We start from the raw sequence: 20,024 nt of genomic DNA, 5'->3' as shown, positions 1-20,024 counted from the left end.
TAGTGTTGCGATGAAAGTGGGTAGTAGATTTCATCTCGGGAGCACGTTTGTGGTGTTGAAAGCATCGCTGGTTTGACCAGTTGTGTTTTTCACCCAGCGGGATCTAGTGCATAAATACCCCCGCAATTAATCGCATGAAGACTAGGATTTAGTTAGACAGTTCGCTTAAATGTTAGTTAGAGGGATAACTCTCGTTATTTGATTGCACCTGGTAATTTAAACTTTTCCAAAAAAATGTTTGATGATTTTTCATGGCTGATATTGATTTGTTTGTTAGTTCACCTTCTTGTAAATCTTTAAATAAGTGTACTAAAGAGCAATTATTAAAAGTTGCAGATTATTATCAAGTGGTGATTTCGGATAAAAGGCTCAAAGAAAACATTAAAGTAGTCCTAAAAGCTAGATTAATTGAAAAAGGCATTTTGAAAGCAAAAATGGAGGAGTCTGTACCAGTTGCTTCCCAGTTACAATCTAATCTGTCTTTTGAACAGCAGAAAGAATTGCTGCTTTTACAAATGGAACATGAAAAATTAAAACAGCGTTCTGAACAAGGAAAAATGGAGGTGGAAAAGACTAAATTGGAATTGGAGTTTATGAAGCTTAACTTGATGAAAGAAGGTAAACTCTCTAATTCTGGGGAGGAACAAGGTATGTCATTTTCCCTTACCTCAAGTCTAAAACTTGTTCCGAAATTTAATGAAGAAGATCCTGATAGTTTCTTCACTCTTTTTGAACGCATGGCAGAATTGAGAAACTGGTCAGATGATAATCGGGTAGCACTGTTACAATGTGTGTTGACTGGAAAAGCACAAGTTGTTTTTTCCTCTTTATCAGTCGGTGACTGTAAAGATTACAATAAAGTCAAAACTGTGATTTTAAAAGTATATGAATGTGTACCTGAAGCGTATAGACAACGGTTTAGGTTACAGAGAAAAGAAGAGCTGCAAACTCATTTAGAATTCGTGCGAGACTTGAAAACGCATTTTAGTCGTTGGTGCACAGCAGTAGAGGTTAAAACACTGGATGATTTAATTCACCTGATTGTGCTTGAACAATTTAAAAATTCAGTCCCAAATCGTATAGCAACGTATATCAGTGAGCATCATGTTAAGACTCCAGAAGAAGCGGCAATGTTGGATGATGATTATGTTTTGACGCACAAAACAAATTATTTTGATTGGCATGCTCGTGACTTGCCGACTGTGTCTGAAAAGTCTCCACCCAAAAGTAATCAGAACACAAAACAGACGCAAAATCCAAAAGCCCAAGTCCCATCTGGCTTAGTTGGCGATCTCCTTTTAAAGGAGTAGCTGGCCCAGCGCAGGTGTCGTTGATCTGCAATTACGAGCAATCGGGTGAACTGCACTTCCAAAATCCAACAGCAGGGGTCGTCACACCGCCCAGGGGCGCTGCTAAGGATTTTGGGCCCCATGAAAAGAATCTTGACAGGGGCCCCATCACAGCTGAGAATTTTTTCATATAATTTAACATAAAATCATGAGCTTTTATGGTATTTTGACTACCAATGGGGTGGAACATTTTACTTGAATTAAGTGTTTAAGAAAAAAGAAATCTTATTTCACAATTTTTTCTGACCCCATTGGCAGATAATTTAGCTTGTTTTAAGGACAATTTTACTTAAATTGTATATTAATTTGTCTTAAAACTAGACTTATTTACTTACGTCATTTTGCTAATCAAGTAAAAGCATCTTAATTTAAGAGTTTTTAGATATTTCTACTAAAAACAAGAAAAAAAATACTAAGTAAGAAAGTCATTTTTGCAGTTTTGAAGGTTTAACTAAAACTGTGTATTGTTATTTTTGTAACATGGGAGGAAATTGAGTTCCCTTATCATGCAATTTTAACACTAGAATGGCTACCAGCAGTCAATTTAACCGCAACATTTAAACTTATGGTAATTATCTTTAACACTAGAACGACCAAGGCGTCAATAACTTTGTCTAAATAAATCATAAAGCCTTGCTGCTCCCTGACTTTTCCTAAAACTACATGAATTTTCATTAAAACTAGTTTAAATATTTATTGTGTGAATAAAAACAGAAATATAATCATTTCTATCTATAACGTCCACAGGCAGTCATTTTGCGCTGTTTAAATTGAGTTTTGCCGAGTCGGTCTGATTTAGATAATGTGAAAGTATTACAACTCCACATCATCTTCAAGAGATGCACTGAAACCTCACAATCAGCTGATAGTAGTTTGTACAGTAGCTGGCAGAGGATTTTTATCAGAGTTCATGAAGTTAGACTGCTAGCAAGACAGGTGCAACAGCGTGGACCGCAGCAGGGCGGACCGGCGGAGCCTCGTACAAAGATGCCGACAACGGCTGCCTGTGAGGCAAAGCCGTGCACCCGCTGCACCCTGCTCTATCGAAATGGGCTTACTTGTCGAAAAATGCTACCGTAGAGACCTGGGGCCTCATGTACAAAGCATGCGCCTAAGTAGAAAAAAGTGCCGTAGGCTACGATCATTGTCACGGGCGGGCGGTCCACTAACAATTAGGCCTACTTACAAACCCACCTTTTCTTGTGAAAAATTGGGTAACATACTGTCGACCCTTTGCCTCTTTCACTTCTCTTATTTTTTCTCTGTCCGTTTTTGGCTTTTGAGGCATTTTCACTTCCTCGTCAGATAAGTTGATATTCTGCCGGCGCTATAAGTGAAGTCAAACTGTGTTGCCTGGATTATACAATTTGGGCGGACCGACTGAACCATTTTATGATAATTGAAAGGGGGGAAAGGGGCCCACGGACGTTTGTGTTTCTTAAACAAAAATTTTTTTTGATTCCAGGAAACAGAAAATAGAATAATTTAAAGTTAATAATTTTTACTATTAAATATTTTTTAGCACCATTTTGGGGGCTTCTCTGGGCCCCCTCTTACTCGTGGGCCCCCTCTTACTCGTGGGCCCCGAGAATCATCATTGTTTACCCCTCCTTTACAGCGCCCCTGAAACCCGGCATGCTTACTGTTATGTTAACTTTTAAATGACAACAAAAAACAGTAACAAACAATCTGGTAAAATGTGTGGTGTATAACAATGAGTGAAATCTATTAGTTCAGATTAAAAATACCTCGCTTTATTATATACAGCTCCACAAGGCAAAACAAAGATCTCACGTAGTCCATCATGTTACACCGGCAGTTTGATTATTGTGACTTCCGTGTCCTTTAGTGCACTAGGGGCATTATGGGAAATTTAGTCATTTTCACAAGGTGAATCGAACAAAACTGGTCTACAGAGCACGTTTCATCCCTACGTTGTCTCAGACAATGAGTACATAGTGAGACATATTATTTACCATTTTATTTGTAGTTGTTGACGCAATTTAATCTAAAGTGTAAGATCTTATTCATTTATAAAAAATAACAGCTTAAAGATAACTATTAGGACTGAAACTAAAAACCCTCGTATTAGCTGTGTACATTATGAAACTGATTTTATTTCACGTGTTTTACAAGTTAAGAAAAATGTAAGCGTTCCACATTAGAAGCAAGAATTCCTCTTCCTACAGGTGCGTAGACCGGAGAGGATGATACCGGGAAAGACTTTTCCCACTGTCACTTTAATATTCTATACACTGTTAGATGTCGCTGTAGATTTAGCAGTACATTACTGTAAAAATCCTCAGTACTATACTGTATGTATACATTACAGTACAGTACTGCAGTTCATAATGCATTCTGGGTAAATTTGTTTGAGCGGGAAAATTTTACAGTATATTTTGGTCTCGATGTAACCTTGCTGTAGCCATTGCTGTAATGTGCCAGGTGTACTTGCAATAATCAGAGAAAGTGCGCTAGAGTCAAATCACACAGAGGGAGAGAGAGCACAACTCCTGGCTGCAGCTGAAGGAGGACGATTGATTTCTGGCAGTTCGGTAAGTTTGAAATATTTCTGTTTCATGAAAACTTAATTTTTAGTTTAAGAATGTTGTCAATAGTTTGTCACAATATTGTTTTAAACGTGCAATGAGAGAGAAAAACGGTCGCCAACAAAGTTTCAATCTCCCTCAGAAAGTAAGCTAACGTTACACACAGATGTCTACCGCTGCTTTAACTCGCTTTACACCTTTTTTAATGAATATAGGGTTGTTTTAACTAAATTATGAGGGTTTTGGTGAGTTTATATTGTGATGAAAGTGTGGTGACAATGAAACTATTTTTAACGAAATGGACAAAGACAACCCGCCAGCGCGGTCTTGCGGTCCCAGCATAACGGTCGTTTATCTCGGCGTTTCATCCGTTCAGTTAGCGTCAGAGAAAAGTATTAAGTTCGACTGTTTGGTAAGGCTGTGGTTGTAAACAGACAGGACTTGACACGCCGTACACAGCATACCGAACTCCTCCACAGAAGTGAAAACAAGAAACCTCATATTTAACTGGATACATGCATCGAACTCATCGCAGCTTTAACTTCGACCAAATATCATTCAGACCTGGGCTCATCTTAATATCAGATGAACGAAAGGGATTGCCGCGCTTATTGTTGTTGTTATTATATTACGGTATATCAGCAAAAGCAGAGAATATCTTCTCTAAAGCGTTTTACACGTCCAGTAAGTTGTCCAATACATTTTTATGGCATATTGTTTCCACCACTTCAGATGCATTACACGCTGTATATAAGTTTCCAAAACACATCAAATCAATGCACGAAAAGAGAATGGGCTCCGCATTTACGTACCTTTGTCTTCTCGTCTCTGTCATCTGATCCTTCATCTCTGGATGTAAAATAGTCCATTATAACATCGTGTAGGAAACTGGCATCACCAGGATTGCTCAGATTTAGGCGATCATGTTTATCTTTAAAGTGAGCAGCTAGCTACTAACTTGTTAAATATATATATATATATTTGTTTTACAACTGACTAAACACTTACAGTAATGTTTTATTTGTTAGCATAGCATGATATTAGATTTAAACACTTAATAAATTTTTAAATCAATCACTTTGTCTCTGCACAATGAACATTATCAAATATTATTAATGTTGTAAAATATATTGTTCATTGTTAGTTCATATTAGCTAAGGCATTACAAAATGTTAAGGAATAAACTCTTATAGTAAAGTGTTACTAAATTTTCTTTTACCATTTCCTTCACAATGTCTACTTATTTCTATGGCTAACAGATTTTGTAACATTTGTCTCTTTACAGTCTTACCATTGCTTGTAAGCTGGATTGGGTAAGATGGATCATCTTTAAAGGCACCAGGCAAGTACATGATGTACAGTTACAAGTCATGTATTTTTTCGACTGCAATATTAAATGCTTTCACGTCACATGCAAAATTACACAGGAATGTGGCTGACTTTTTATTTGTAGTTTACATGAGTGTCATTGCACTTTTCAGGAGTTAAGGCAGATGTGGAGGCACAACGGGTGATACCAGACACACACCAAGCACATTATGTTCGGTAAGTTTGCACTTTACCACTACAGCTTCTTTAAATACCCATGTATACACTCATTCACAATTCCCACACACAACACTGTAACACGACCATACACAACATGTACACAATTGTCTTAGTTTGCCATGTAGAAATATACAAACAGAAATATTCAGACTTTGGTTATAAGAAATGTAATTTAATAATTATATTTATTTAGCAGAGGTGTCCCTGGACTTTATTGACAAAAGATTTTGTTTTCAGAATAAAAAGTTGTGTCCAAATCAGTAACAATTGTACTTTCTGTTCAGGACATTCAATCATGACAGGATCCAGGTGGATGCTGTCCATTGAGAAAAGAGTTTGTTCAGCGGTAAGTGAATCTTCTGTATTTTAGTGAAATTAGGTGTGGAACAGTAGAATAAGAGCAAAAGGTTTCAGAATAGGAGTAAATTCAAGGCTGAGTTTAATTTTTTAAGAATCTTTTTCTATCTTATATTTGTTGACTTAATGTTTATGATATTTCTAACAGGTTTCTGGATAGAATTAATTCCAAAGATGGGAAAAAGTGCACATCCAGACAAGGAGCAAGCAAAAAGACAAGGAACTTGGTGCAGAGAAAAGCTGTGGCCATTAACCCCCATGTGAACAGCTTCATGCAGTCCCTGATTGAGTTCAAATGGACGACTTCAAAGTAAAGGCCACTGTGGTCTGTCTGCCACAGTTTAATGCATTTATTTTTAGTGTTAAATGAAATTTAAGTAGAATATTTAAAACTATGGGCCAGTGTTCTTTTTACCACAGTGAAATGTTACCTTTTAGTCGATGATGGACTTTAAACTGAAAACTTCAAACTATGGAACAGTGTTCTATTTGCCTGAGTTAAATATGTTACAGCAGGGGTCTCCAAACTTGTTTATACTTGTTGATTTTATTTTATGTTACTTGATTATATGTTTATTATTGTTTAAAATCTTGTTTTAAATATGTTTGTTTCAATTAAATGTTTTTTTAAATAAAATTTTGATACATACATTGCTTGGATTGCCTTTTAATTCATTATGTTTTAATTTAGCATTTTTACCATATTAATAACTTTAAACCTAAATCTCTAGCTATTTTATATAATATTATTGTATTAACTGTAATAAATAGTATTTATGGGTCAATATAGACATTACAGTAAATTACTGTAAAAATAGACTACTGTAATAAAATATTGTAAAATTACAGTACAGTACTGCTTTGTAACTATACAGTACTAGTTTGTGTACTGTAAAATGGTATTACAGTACAGTACTGTAAAACCAAAATACAGTAACTTACTGGCAACCGTGCTGCCAGTACCGTACTGTAAAAATACAGGGAAATCGTTAACAGTGTAACTAATCATGCAAGATTCAGGGAAATGCAAGATTTCAGTAGTGATGTGTTACCTATATTACACTAGCTCGCAACTATTAATCCAATTTTAGCCAACATGATCAGACGAAGAACAGTGTTGCCAGATTGGTTTGTTTTCCAGTCCAGTAATCATTTAAAATCCACACAAAATTATACAATAAACGGTCAGATATGATCTATAATAAAACAATATAATGTAAGTTATGACTATAACTATGGATCTATGAGACCGAACAATGACCGTCACCACGGTCTTACCTTGAATGATGCAATCCTTCAACCTATCCTCGAGACATTATATCAACAAAGTCATGTGACCTCGGGAGGCCTGGCCGCCGTCTATAAACCCCCCCCGGTGGCCACGCCTCTTCCTCTTGCCTGGAACGCCTCAGCCCGTTCTGAGCGACAAGAGATGGTGACGGTCATCGTTCGGTCTCATAGATCCATAGTTATAGTCATAACTTACGATCTAACCCAAAGACAAAGGTAAACGAGGACGAAAGAAAGGAAAACAAATTTGTTTGGATACCACCATTGCAGAGGTTCCACAGCCCACGGAGATGGAGAGCAGCGTCTTAACGCTAGTGTCTGTGGGATACGAAACCATTTCAAGCGGACTTAACGCCACCAATGCTGGTCTTGCTTAATGGCACGTGCCTGAGGGGCACAGCTAGAGAGACACTGTGAATTCCGAGTGCAAAAACTTTTCAAAGAAAACTTTAGTTTTATAATGTCCGACTTCTTACTTTGTCTCAAAAGTGAAAGTTTAACTTTATTTCTTACAGGGATTGTTCACCCAAAAATGAAAGTTCATTATTTTCAGACCGTCACCACAGTCTTACCTTGGATGACAAGTACCATCAGGGTCGCGAGGAACAGGGGGCTCTGCCCCGTCACAAACGCGCCCCACGGCCGAGAGGAGAATGGCTGAACCCAGTGGTGAAGGGATGCCACATTCACTCTGTAGAACCTGGAGAAAGTACAGGGAGCAGACCATGTTGCTGCAGCACAAATTTCTGAAAGAGAAACTCCTTTAAGAGCAGCCCAGGAAGCGGCCACGCCCCTGGTCGAGTGGGCCACCAGATTAGCTGGAACTGGGAGATTTTGTCCCGAATAGGCTGCAGAGACGGTGTCCACAATCCAGTGGAACAAGGTCTGTTTAGACACAGGGAGCCCCAAATTCCTGTCACCAAAACAAACAAAAAGTTGGGTATGAGAGCATCTCAGAGCCTGAGTGCGAGCAAGATAAGCCCGCAGCGCCCTCACTGGACATAAAGTAAGCAAGCTTGCATCCTCCGGTGGAAGAGCCGGGTCAAGCTGAAAGGAGCTTATCTCAATCACCTGGTTAAGATTCTGAGGGTTGACCACCTTAGGCAGAAAAGAGGGGTTCGGCCAGAGAGACACACCAGTGTTTTCGGCCTTCCATCTTAAACAGTCCTCACTAACGGATAGAGCATGCAGTTCGCCAACCCTCTTAGCAGAACATATAGCCAAGAGAAAGGCTGTTTTGTGAGACAGAAACCTAAGTGTAGCCTGTTCTAGGGGTTCATAAGGGGCTTGAGTCAAGGCCTTCAGCACCAAGGGAAGCTCCCATGAAGGAGATCTAGGGGACCTGTACGGGCGTAGTCTACACACCCCTTTAATGAACTGGGACACCAAGGGATGTCTCCCTAAAGTAACACCCTCCACAGTTTTATGGAAAAGGGATATTGCAGAAGAATACACCTTAATGGTGCTAGACGCCCTCCCTGAGTCCAGAAGCGTCTGAAGAAAGCGAAGAACATGTTGGACAGAGCAAGTTGCTGGATCCTCCTGCCTACTGCGACACCATCTTGAGAACACCCTCCACTTCTGGGCATAGTTAGAACGAGTGGAGGGAGCCCTGGCGTTATCTATGGTGTGCAAAACCCCTTTATCTAGCCCCTGAGAGAGGTGCTGAGAAGGGGCCAAGCCCAGAGCTGCAAGATGGCTGGCTTCGGGTGCCATATTTGCCCCTCCGCCTGAGAAAGTAGGTCCGCTCTGACTGGCAGGGCCCAAGGCTCCCCATACACCAAGCGAAGGAGTGCAGGGAACCAATGCCTTCTTGGCCATCGAGGAGCTATCAGTAGCACCTTGTAATGGCCGATGGCGACCCTGTGGAGAACCTTGGGAAGCAGAGGGAACGGAGGAAAAGCATACAATAATCCTTCCGGCCACTCTCGAGATAGTGCATCCAAGCCCAGGGGACCTCCTTGACCCAGCATGGAGAACCACATCTTGCAGTGGGTAGTCACTGTTGATGCAAACAGGTCGGTCCGTGCCCTGCCAAACCGAGTCCACAGGAGGGCCACTACCTCCGGATGGAGTCTCCACTCTCCTGGGGGAGGGCCAGACCTGGACAGAAGGTCCGCTGCCTGGTTCAGAACTCACGGAATGTAAATCGCCCTGAGTGAAGCCAGGTGTTGAATGGCCCAAAACAGGAGTTCCTGTGCGACCTGGAGACACTGCAGAGACCTGGTGCCTCCCTGGTGATTTATGTGATACACAGTGCAGGAACTGTCTGTTCTCACTAGGACATGTTTGTCCCGAATAAAAGGGAGGAGAGCCTTCATAGAAAGGTGACACGCCCTCAACTCCAAAACATTGATGTGTGCTTCCGTCCAAGGTGGTTCCCACACACCTCGCACCATCCTGCCTTCCCAGACTCCTCCCCAACCGGTCAGGGAGGCATCTGTTGTCACCACCGTTCGGCGCAAAGGAATGAGCCCCAGAGGGACTCCTTGGACCAAAAGTGCTTGCTACCGCCACGGACACAGAGCTTGGAGGCATGTGCGTGACACACGAATCTTTACGTGCCTGTCCACCTTCGGGTGGAGTTTGAGGGCATTCAGCCATCTCTGCAGGGGCCGAGCCCTGAGAAGGCCTAAGGGAACGACAGCCACAGCAGCCGAAATCATGCCCAGCAGCCGCTGAAACTGAACCAGTTTCACCCGCCTGCCCAGCTGAAATTGGTCCAAGAGGGTCAGATCGATTGCACCCTCTGCACAGTGAGAGACACTGACATTGTGACAGAATTCAGGCAGAGACCCAAAAAGACTGCCTGCTGCCTTGGCTCGAGGTTGCTTTTCTTCACATTCACTGTGAAGCCCAGGGACTGGATGTGTGAGACAAGTGACCTCGTGTCCTCTGAGACTTGGCTGGGAGATGGAGCGCAAACCAGCCAATCGTCCAGAAAGGGAAGGATTTTCATCCCTGACAGTAGGAGTGGAGACAAGGCAGCTCTTACCACCCGGGTAAACACTCTCGGGGAGAGGGACAGGCCAAATGGCAGGACCTTGAACTGGTATGCTTGTCCCTGGAAGGCAAACCGAAGAAAAGGCCAGTGGGCTGGGAAGATGGGCACGTGAAAGTATGCATCTCTTAGATCGATGGAGGTGAACCACTCTCCTCTCTCTAGAGATTCCAATACCTGATTTGTGGTCAGCATCTTGAAAGGCAAAACCTTCATGAAGGTGTTTAACCGCCTTAGGTCCAAGATGGGGTGCAACCCACTATCTTTTTTTGGAACGAGGAAATACGTGGAATAAAAGCCAACGAGCTGTTCGCTGGGATCGACTTTCATGATTGCATCCTTCTGTAGAAGGATTAAAATCTCCCGTATTAAAAACTGAGCCTGGACCGGATCCCTGACGAGAGTCATGCGGACCCGCGAGAAAGGAGGGGGACGGTGCCGAAACTGTAGTCGGTACTCGTTTGATACCGTACCCAGTACCCACGGGTCTGAAATCTTTCACACCCAGCTGTCCAGGCACAGCTGGGGACGAGTTCCGGCGTCTACCCCCATACCCCTAGGGGTGACCCCCATGAGGCCCTGAGCCTCTGGGGGGGGCGCTTTCTCTGAGGAGTACCTCTGGCCGGAGGGTAGGGCCGAAAACCTTGCCTGCGTTGGGGTGGTTGTCCATAACCACCATTGGGAGGTGAGAACGCCACAGTCTGCTGCTTGCCATGCCCCCAATTGGGTTGGTGCGGAGGCCGAGAGCCCCTGGGCATATACCTGGCAACAGCAGCCCTGCCGAAAGTGCATTGAACGCAATCTCTAGTTCGCCGAGACTGCTCAGCCTTATCCAACAATCCTTGGGAGTCAGGATGAACAACCTGTCCTGGGACAACCGGCATTTGCACAAGCTCTTTCCGGATATTTTCCGGTAGAGACGTTTGCGCTTACCAAACCTGCCGTCGTGACATCACAGCTGACGCCATAGTAGACCCAATATCTCTGGTTAGCTGAGAATGGGTAACAAGGGCGGAGTCTATGAGACTCATAGTATCCTTGTCATTAGGATTGGCAGTCTTCCTAAGGGCCGCCAACAAAATGGCAAGCGCGTTACCAGAGCGAGCCGCCCTTGTGGCGGCATTGTAGGTGCGACACACTAGACTAGTCTTATCGCACTCTTTAACCGGACAGCGTGGAGTAGCCGTCACACGCTCCGGGCCCAGAGACGTCAAGGCTGCCATTTCCCGTTCAACCGGAGGCATATCTCCCATACCAGTGTCGGGAGTATATGGTATTTTAGCCAATCTCCGGCAGCCCGCATTAAACTGAGGGGCCCCACTAGGGGCGCTCCATGCCTTTCTTAGCATCTGCAAATAATCCCCAGCCACAGGGACCGAAACAGATTGCTGGGACTGGGAGATACCTGCCCACACTCCCTCCAACGGAGCCGGGGGCACAGTCGGAACATCAAGACCCACAATCTTTGCCGCACTCAACACCTTGGAGATAATATCCATGGTTGAGGGCTCATTGTCACCTGGGTCGGACAAAGCAGACAGTCCATCTAAAAAATGGTCAGACTCAGCGGCCTCTTCAGCCTGCCCACCACTTCCAAAAGGGGAGGCTGGGGCATAAAGAGAGAGGGCGTCAGGGTGATCCTCATCTCCCTGTTGATAGGAGGTCAACCTCTCAGGGGAGGAAACCCTTGAGGGTCCCGCCTCTGAAGTGGGCCTCGCCACAGAATGTTGAGCCTCAATCTTTCCCAAACGATCAGACAAACCACGTATGGCAGCTAAGATCTGGGACTGAGGGTCCGGTTGTGAATCTGAGCCTTGCCCCTTTCTGTGTTCAGGGGGGTGCTCACGTTTACGTTTCTTGGAGTGTTTTTTAGAAACACGTCCTGTGTCACCCAGTGAAGGCTGTACCGCTGAAGCCTGAACAGACTTCTCCGCCCTTTGGGCTCTCAGGGCACGCTCCTCAGCAGACAGCTCTAGCGCAGCTGTACAGGGGTTCTCAATGTCCTCTAATAAATGAGCCATGCCTAAGCAAGAGGGGCATTCACAATGGCCATCACGGGCATCCAGTGCCACCCGACAAAAACGGCACAAGTGTGACGACATCACTATGATATGTTTTAGTTTTTTGCGAACAAAAAACCACAATAGTCAGGGCCCAACAGCTACGTATAGCTGGAAAAAGGGTAACAAAAGACAAGAGCAATACACACAGTATGCGTCCAATTACCTAATTAATTTAACAATTAATTAATTAGTCTAACTGCTGGGCAGCTTCAATAAGTGAAAAAACACAAATTGCCAATGTTCTACAAACAGAAAAAGGCCAAACAAAATGTTGTTGTTTTTTTTAAATCATTTTACTTTATATTTTATATTAACAAAAAACTCACCTCCCCCATATAAGGTGCGCGAACGCACGCTGGGGGGGGGGGAGTTAACAAACCCCACTTACTGCGGACAGCAAGCAAACGGGAATGAACTCAAAATAGTTATAGTAAAGGGTTTTTACTCCTGTAGAGAAAAAACAACTCTCTGTCAGTGGGAACACCACACACAATCCTCAGGGACACAAGGCACCTGCACAAAAAGTGACGGATTAACAACAGTGGAGTCCCAAAATAGTTTTGTGTCTCAAAATACACCACTTACCTGTCTCAGATGAGGCGAGTAAAGCAAAGAGGAAGAGGCGTTGCCACTGGGGGGTTTTATAGACGGCGGCCAGGCCTCCCGAGGTCACATGACTTTGTTGATATAATGTCTCGAGGAAAGGTTGAAGGATTGCATCATTCAAGGTAAGACCGTGGTGACGGTCTGAGTGAGGTCGAAATAGATCTTAATTCATAACAGCACCTATTGTGGCTCATCATGTTTTAATATGAAATAATTAAAGCCAATTTTAGCCAACACGATCAGTATACATTATACAAGTTTAACTGTTTAAAATCAATGTCACATAGATTTGAGCTTAATTTTCAATTTTCCCACACAGATGAAAAGAATACTGATGTAAAATGTATGTGCACACACACACACACACACGCGCGCGCACACACACTTACATTTTACGTCTGCGTCTGTCTTGTTAAACTGTACTTGTCAGTCTTTCTGTAGTGCTCTCTGTCTTGAGTGTTTCTGTATGTTTGTGTTTCTGCTCATCACCATGTCCATCCATTCAGAACTCCAAGAACATCTCTTGATCTTGGATAAGTTGGTTGATGGTCAAGAACTAAAGGATGAGCTCCAAAGTCTTGATGACTTTCTTGGTGAACTGCAAGAAAGGCAGCAGCACCAATGAAGACACCTGAGCCGAGGGTGCATTGGAGAAAAAGAGAAATTGATGGAAATATTGTCTATGCAAGGCCAAGGTCAAGCAGGAATCAACAAAAGAAAGGTAAGTATTGTTTATATTTTAAATATATATTTTTAGAATGTACATTGTTTACTTACAGGACTTCATAGAACAAAGAAGACATCAGACAGCGGTATATAGATAAGTAGATTGTGTGAAAAATATGTTATTTACATGTGAAACATAAACACACTGAATGTTATATTGCACACTGTAAACACAATCAAAGCTTCAAAACACAGTAAAAACGAGACATTTAAACAAAGAGCTTGCACCATTTCAGACTGGTAACTAGACTGTGCCGCTAGCCTTGGGACAAGTTGGAATTTTGTATGTATGTATACTTTATTGTATATTATAGATAAATGTTGCTTTGTGTTGTTTTTATCCTCTAAAGCTGATCACATTCCGAACACTGATCCTCCCAATGCTTCTGACACTCATTGGCCCTCATTTATCATTCTTGCGTAGGAACGGGCGTATATGTTGGCGTAAGATTATGCTTACACTCCTCTCACCGCCTGATTTATGAAGCTGTGCGTACCTCTGAAATTCAGGTGTAAGCAATATCTGCCCTTCATAAATGCCGCGGCTGAAAACGATCGTCATTAGAATAACACGCCCATATAAATTCAAGTCTCCACCTCACCCACGCCCTCATTTTACGACATTGACACATGGAAGACGGCAAGGACGAGAAACCAGGGAAGTGGAAAGAAACAAATTTTTTTATTTGGGAGTTTAAAGAGCGGTATTAAAGACACATTAATAATTGCATGACGTTTTGTAATATTTGTATTATTATTTTTTATTATTAAAGACGCTTCATTGATATTTAGAAGAATAATAATTTATTATTATTATTATTATTATTTACTGTTGCCTACATCTAAATTATATGTCTGCTTAATGGTTCGGTTAAGTTTTTTAAAAATAATATTTTAAAATGATGTAGTAACTTTTGTAGTGTGTTTTTCTGTATTTACATACAATTGTTTGTTAGCTAAGATCCAGTTTGATACGGAGCTCCGGATTTAATTCAAATTAACAATTTGTTTCCACGACATCCACATGTTTAACTAGGCTAATTCATAATTTGAAGTAATAATAATTGTAATAGTAATTACGAAATATTATAATAATTAATTCCAAGGAACAAACTGTTGAATATTGGGAACGAATTTTATATTTATGGCCATACTTTAGACTAAATAAGAAAAAGAAGTGTCCATAATGTAGCATAAAAGATAATTCGTAGCCATGATTTTGTCCGCTTGTCATCATTCAACACAAGCATTTTACCTTACCTATTCATGTGTAGCATTTATTTATCATCGAATGGTATGTAACTAGCTTACCTTTTGATGCATTATTACCATGTTTTCGTAGCACATCCTTCCCAGATAGCAGTCAGTTCTGGCCCGATTCTGGCTTTTTTCCGCCAGTGTCGGCTGAAAGCAGGACAGATTTTTAGTGTATGCGCCAGAACTGGCCCAGATGAGGAAATAGTATACCAGTAGTAAACACTATTTATAGCTGTTGGCCCGAGTGTAAGCATACTCAGCTGAAGTCCGGGTCTACTAAAGTAGTGTCTCAGTGTAATCGGGCCGAATCTGGCATTGTGTAGTCGGACCGACTACATTGCATTGTGCCTGGACCGATTATGGTTTGATATGATACTGCCAAGATGTGTATGATGTCAGAAATTCAGTATGTGGCCCGATGCCAGTGCAACTGACACATGCCAGTTGTAACGCTGTTTGGCGGCAATTTAAAAATGTTTATGCTTCAGACGGACAGTATACAGTACACGGCCCGATTCCGTGATGTGGCAATCAGCCCTCTAGCTGTTGAACGGCAACATCACGACTGCTGTTATGATTTGAATCAAGCAGAGCACAAAGCTGAGCTCCCGTTCGACACAGACACCATCATCAATAACTGGTAAGTCACTGATTTTGTTTTTATATGTTAAAAATGCATGATAACAATGAAAAGGAATTGTTTGCTACATATTCAAAACCGTGAATTTTCCTGCACATTTAGCCAGCTATCACGTTAGCTTAAATATTGTTGTTAGTAAGCTGAATCCATTTAGAAAGATGTAAATAACCAGTCGTCGTCCTCGTGCAGGTTAACAGGTTTTTAATAATCAAGCAGAGAATTCAGACACACGTTCATGTCTTCATAAAAAGGAGCAGTACACACAACCTTATTTGAGCTAAAGTAGTTAAGAAGTTAAAGAGCACCCTGCTGAAAAATCCAGCATCAAACCAGCATGGGAATTAGGCCGGTCTTTGCTGGTGGTCACCAGCATAACAGCACCAAAACACAACATATGCTGTGGCTTGCTGGTATGACCAGCATGGGATGCTGGTGCTAATGCTGGTTTGGTGATGGTGCTGGTTTGAGGCTGTTTTAGCTGGTGTTCACTAGCAAACCTGCACCAAAACACAACATATGCTGGTCTTGCTGGTATGCTGTTTTTTTCAGCAGGGCACATATTTTCAGATTCACGAATTTACACACCCTTTGATGTGTAAGTGTTAGAGACATGTGAACGATGTGCAAATGTCCAAAACCCTACACTGTAAAAAATTATCTGTAATTATGCAGCTGGTTGCCAGTAACTTACTGTAGAAGTTAAAGACTGAAAATGTTTCATGTTCATTTAACTTGAACAAACTGTGGCCAGTAAATAACATAAATGTAAAATCTACAGTAAGTTACTGGCAGCTAGTTGCCAGTAATACCCAGTAATACTGTAATTTCTACAGAAATTTTTTACAGTGTAAGTAAACAATGACGCCAGTTATCTTCTTCAACTTAAATCTCTTTTCTTGGACTTCAACAAACACACAACAGTTTACTTCTATGGATTGCACACAACTTTTCTTAAATTAGCACACAAAAAAATAGCATGCATCACCTCTTTGATATAAGCAATCAACTACTGTATGACCTGTGTCCTGTATGAAACTATGACCAACTATTAAGACTATAAATCTGTTTCAGGTTAACTGGTTGGGGCTTATTGGCGGGACAGATGTATGAGACTGCACATGGCATTGAAGAGGGCGACTGACAACTCCCTGGCTTAAAACCTCAACTGGATGGAAAAGACTTTATTTGCCACCCTCCAACTCAGAGAGGTAGTGATTGGTAAATATATCTGTTAATTATTTGTTAATAAAAATTAGACATTTCTTTTTAATATGCTCATTAAATTTTTAAAGATTTCACAATGACAATATGGATTCATTATTTTAAAGATGCAGTTGGGAGAAGGTCCCTTACAGTTGTGGAGGGGACAATGAAGAGGTGGCTCGATCGAGAGGGTGGGTGCAAGAGACAACTTTAGCAAAAGAAAAGCAGTTAGTGTTAGCGCCTGTGTTTGTGTCTGCAAAGGAGAATGTTTTGTTCTGTAAAAAGAGTGGTGGTGTTTTGGTTAAATGTGTTTAACTTGTTTTAATTACTTGGTTTGTGTGTGAGAGGTGTGTGTGCGGGTGGGTTGGTATATGTGGTTTATGGGGAATAGTGTATAATGACATGTTTAATATGCTATAAACATGCTTTACAGGGACACAATACTAAGTGATACTTTTTCATAGATTAAATACTTCCAACAGATTTTTGTTATGGTTGGGCTTAGGGACTGGGGTAAGTTAAGGCAATAGAATATACAGTTTGTACAGTATAAAATGCATTGTGTCTATGAAATTGTCCCGGTAAACCATATATGCCAACGTGTGTGTGTGGTGTGTGTGTGTGAGAGAGAGAATTTTTTTCTTTAAATGTTAATTAATTTGTTTTACATGTTGTCTCGCTGTAATTGCTTAAGGGGATAGTTCACCCCAAAATTGCAATTTTATCATAAATCACTTCCCCTCTGTCGTTCTAAACCAACAAGTGCTTAGATTAGAACGTTTTTAGATATTTTTGATGAAAACTGGGAGGCTTCTGTCCGTCCCATTGATTTCAGTTAGTTTTACAATCCGTTTCACAGAAAAGAATGAAAGACATTGCCAAAAAGTTCAGTGTTCCATCAGTATTTAAATGAAAATTTTTTTCAACAGTTTGTTTTTCTCCTTGGTCGTTCAAAGCCTGTTAACGACTAGACTACGGCGCATCATGCTGACGTCACCTGCTTACGTAGTTGCCAGCGTACAGACAGAATAGTCTGCCAAGTAATTTTATTTGGGGTGTTTAAGTGTTGTTACAATGTTTGCATTATGCTTTAAAAAAAGAGTGTAGAAAAAAAAACATTGGTAACCACATCAGCAAGTGACGTGAGCTGCAGGTGATGTCAGCAGCATCGCCGTAGTCTGGCCTTGAATACACTTTCAACAACTAAGGAGGAGAAAAAATTGTTGAAATCGTTCGTTTTATTTTCTTTGTGCACAAAGTGTTCTTGTCACTTCATAATATTATTATTAAACTACTAATGGAACATGGACCTTTTTGGCGATGTCTTTCATTCTTTTCTGGGAAACAGATTGTGAGACTAACTTAAGTCAATGGGACAGACAAAAGCCTCACGGTTTTCATAAAAAAATTCTAAAAATGTATTCTGAAGACAATCGGAGCACTTGGTTGTTTAGAACGACACAGGGGGGTAAGTGGTTTATGAGAAAATTATAATTTTAAGGGTGAACTATCCCTTTAAATTGTTTATAAAGTGGGTTATGTGCTTGTAAAATGTGTTGTGTAAGAGATATATGTCTGTTTGTATTTGTTGGGTTTTTGTAAAGTGTACTGAATTTGTTAAGAATTAATATGTTCAAAATTACAATGTATTTGGTTAATTGTTGGTACATGTTAAAACATGTTCATATTTATGTATTTGTTAACTGTTAATTCACATTAATGTGATGTGTGTGTGATTTTAATAAAAGGCTCTTAATCTTCTTAAATGGGTGTATTTTTCTTGAAAAATAAAAAATATACAATATTTACCAGTTTCTGGGCCACATCTGGCCCAGGGACCATGCAGATGTTGTCGGCCATATAAAACAAAGGGTCTGGGCCAGACCTGGGCCAAATAAGCAATTTAAGTCACTTTACAGTGTGCTAGCCAGACCTGGGCCAAATAAGCAATTTAAGTCACTTTACAGTGTGCTAGCCAGACCTGGGCCAAATAAACAATTTAGGTCACTTTACAGTGTGCTGGCCAAATCTGGGCCAAGTCAGTATGTAAGATCTATTTTACTGGGTGTGGGCCACAACTGGCCCAGATTTAATAGTTTGATCCAATTTTTAGTGTGTGGACCAGTTCTGGGCCGGGGACCCAGCCAGAACTGGGCCAGAACTCAAGCAAATATGTGGCCCAGTGGTGGGCCAGGCAGATTTTGCTATCTGGGTTGTGCTTTCTTGCAATGTGCCGCTTCAGATTCCAGGATGAATATTGAATTCCATAACTTATTGTAGACGTTTTTACAGATTCTCGAACTAGAAAATTATTAAAGGGCGTTCTGGGTTCAACGAGCGGTGCTGAGCGAGCGGACTTTTTAGAGTGGCGCTTTGATGGTAATATTACCGCACCGCTCAAGGCTCCGCTCCGCTCACATGCTTTGCCCTGAAACATCAGGTAAAGCGCCCAGGCTCTCAACTGAAGGAATACATATGCCTTCAAATCAAATGCTTTGGTAAAGTCTCTCAAATTAAACATTGAAGTACATGTTGCATAAAAATAAACACTGACGTTTATAATTACTATGTTTTTGTTTTTTTACAGTGGGTCATCATAATATATCATATTTTAGTTTGTCATTGCGTTTTGTGGTGTTAGGAATTGTTTGCGCATTTCTGCACTAACTCAAAATGTGCGTACACCACCTGGCGTAGGATTTGAGCGTGCCGTACGCCAACGTCCATATTGATAAATCTCAAAGTCACCGTGGTTTTGGGTGTACGCCAGGTGTACGCTGGAAATTTGGTGTACGTACTTTTGATAAATGAGGGCCATTGTGAGGTGGCCTTTGCTCTAGAGACTGTTGGTGTACTTCAGTGTGTTTAAATGATCATTTTTATCTGTACATATACAGAATATGACAGTGGGTTATAATGTAAATACGTAGTTTCTTTTCTTAAATTTGATAGAATGCTGGACCTTTTACACTCAAAGCCATTCCATGAAGTACAATTAAATGTTGTAAATATATGTACATAAAGGGAAATATAAAAGTATTGTTTTTGTATACTCTATATATTTTAACAGAGTGTATTCACTGAAAGATTTCTCAAGTAATGACGCATCACCTCCTGGAACCCCAAGAGATCCTCTTCAGGCTTCCTCAGACTGGAGCACACAAAAATTCTCTTTTCAGAGAGGTGGAGGGCAGAGAGACCCTGTCTGCTGAACACAAGAAATGTGGCAGCACATCTGCCAGAGTGTGGGAGAAGCCCAAGCTGTTATCCAGTGTTGTGACTGACGACCTCGTCCCTTCTTCTGTGCTGAATGTGATGTCATCATGTCCTCCATAGCAGAGATGCAATGACTGCTGGATTCTTCCAGCCATTGCCTCCAACAACTGTTGTGGTGTATAAGGCTCTTTCCCATTGTGGTTTTTTTCCCAAGTTTTG

The 20,024-nt window shown here is 41.3% G+C and overlaps 1 protein-coding gene and 1 long non-coding RNA gene across 3 annotated transcripts in view; one reads left to right on the top strand and one right to left on the bottom strand.

Annotated features, from left to right (window-relative positions):
• The window catches only part of pxylp1 (2-phosphoxylose phosphatase 1), a 152,356-nt gene that overhangs the window by 61,558 nt on the left and 70,774 nt on the right, over positions 1-20,024 (bottom strand). The gene's annotated exons all lie outside the window — the stretch shown is intronic.
• On the top strand, positions 3,637-6,452 carry LOC135771862 (uncharacterized). Its single transcript, XR_010543092.2, has 5 exons — positions 3,637-3,904; positions 5,184-5,240; positions 5,380-5,443; positions 5,731-5,792; positions 5,952-6,452. It is a non-coding gene; the product is annotated as an uncharacterized lncRNA (long non-coding RNA).

The sequence above is a fragment of the Paramisgurnus dabryanus genome, chromosome 8, assembly GCF_030506205.2.
Source record: "Paramisgurnus dabryanus chromosome 8, PD_genome_1.1, whole genome shotgun sequence".
Lineage (NCBI taxonomy): Eukaryota > Metazoa > Chordata > Actinopteri > Cypriniformes > Cobitidae > Paramisgurnus > Paramisgurnus dabryanus.
Note: the sequence above shows the minus strand (reverse complement) of the source record. Positions and strands in the feature narration are given on the sequence as shown.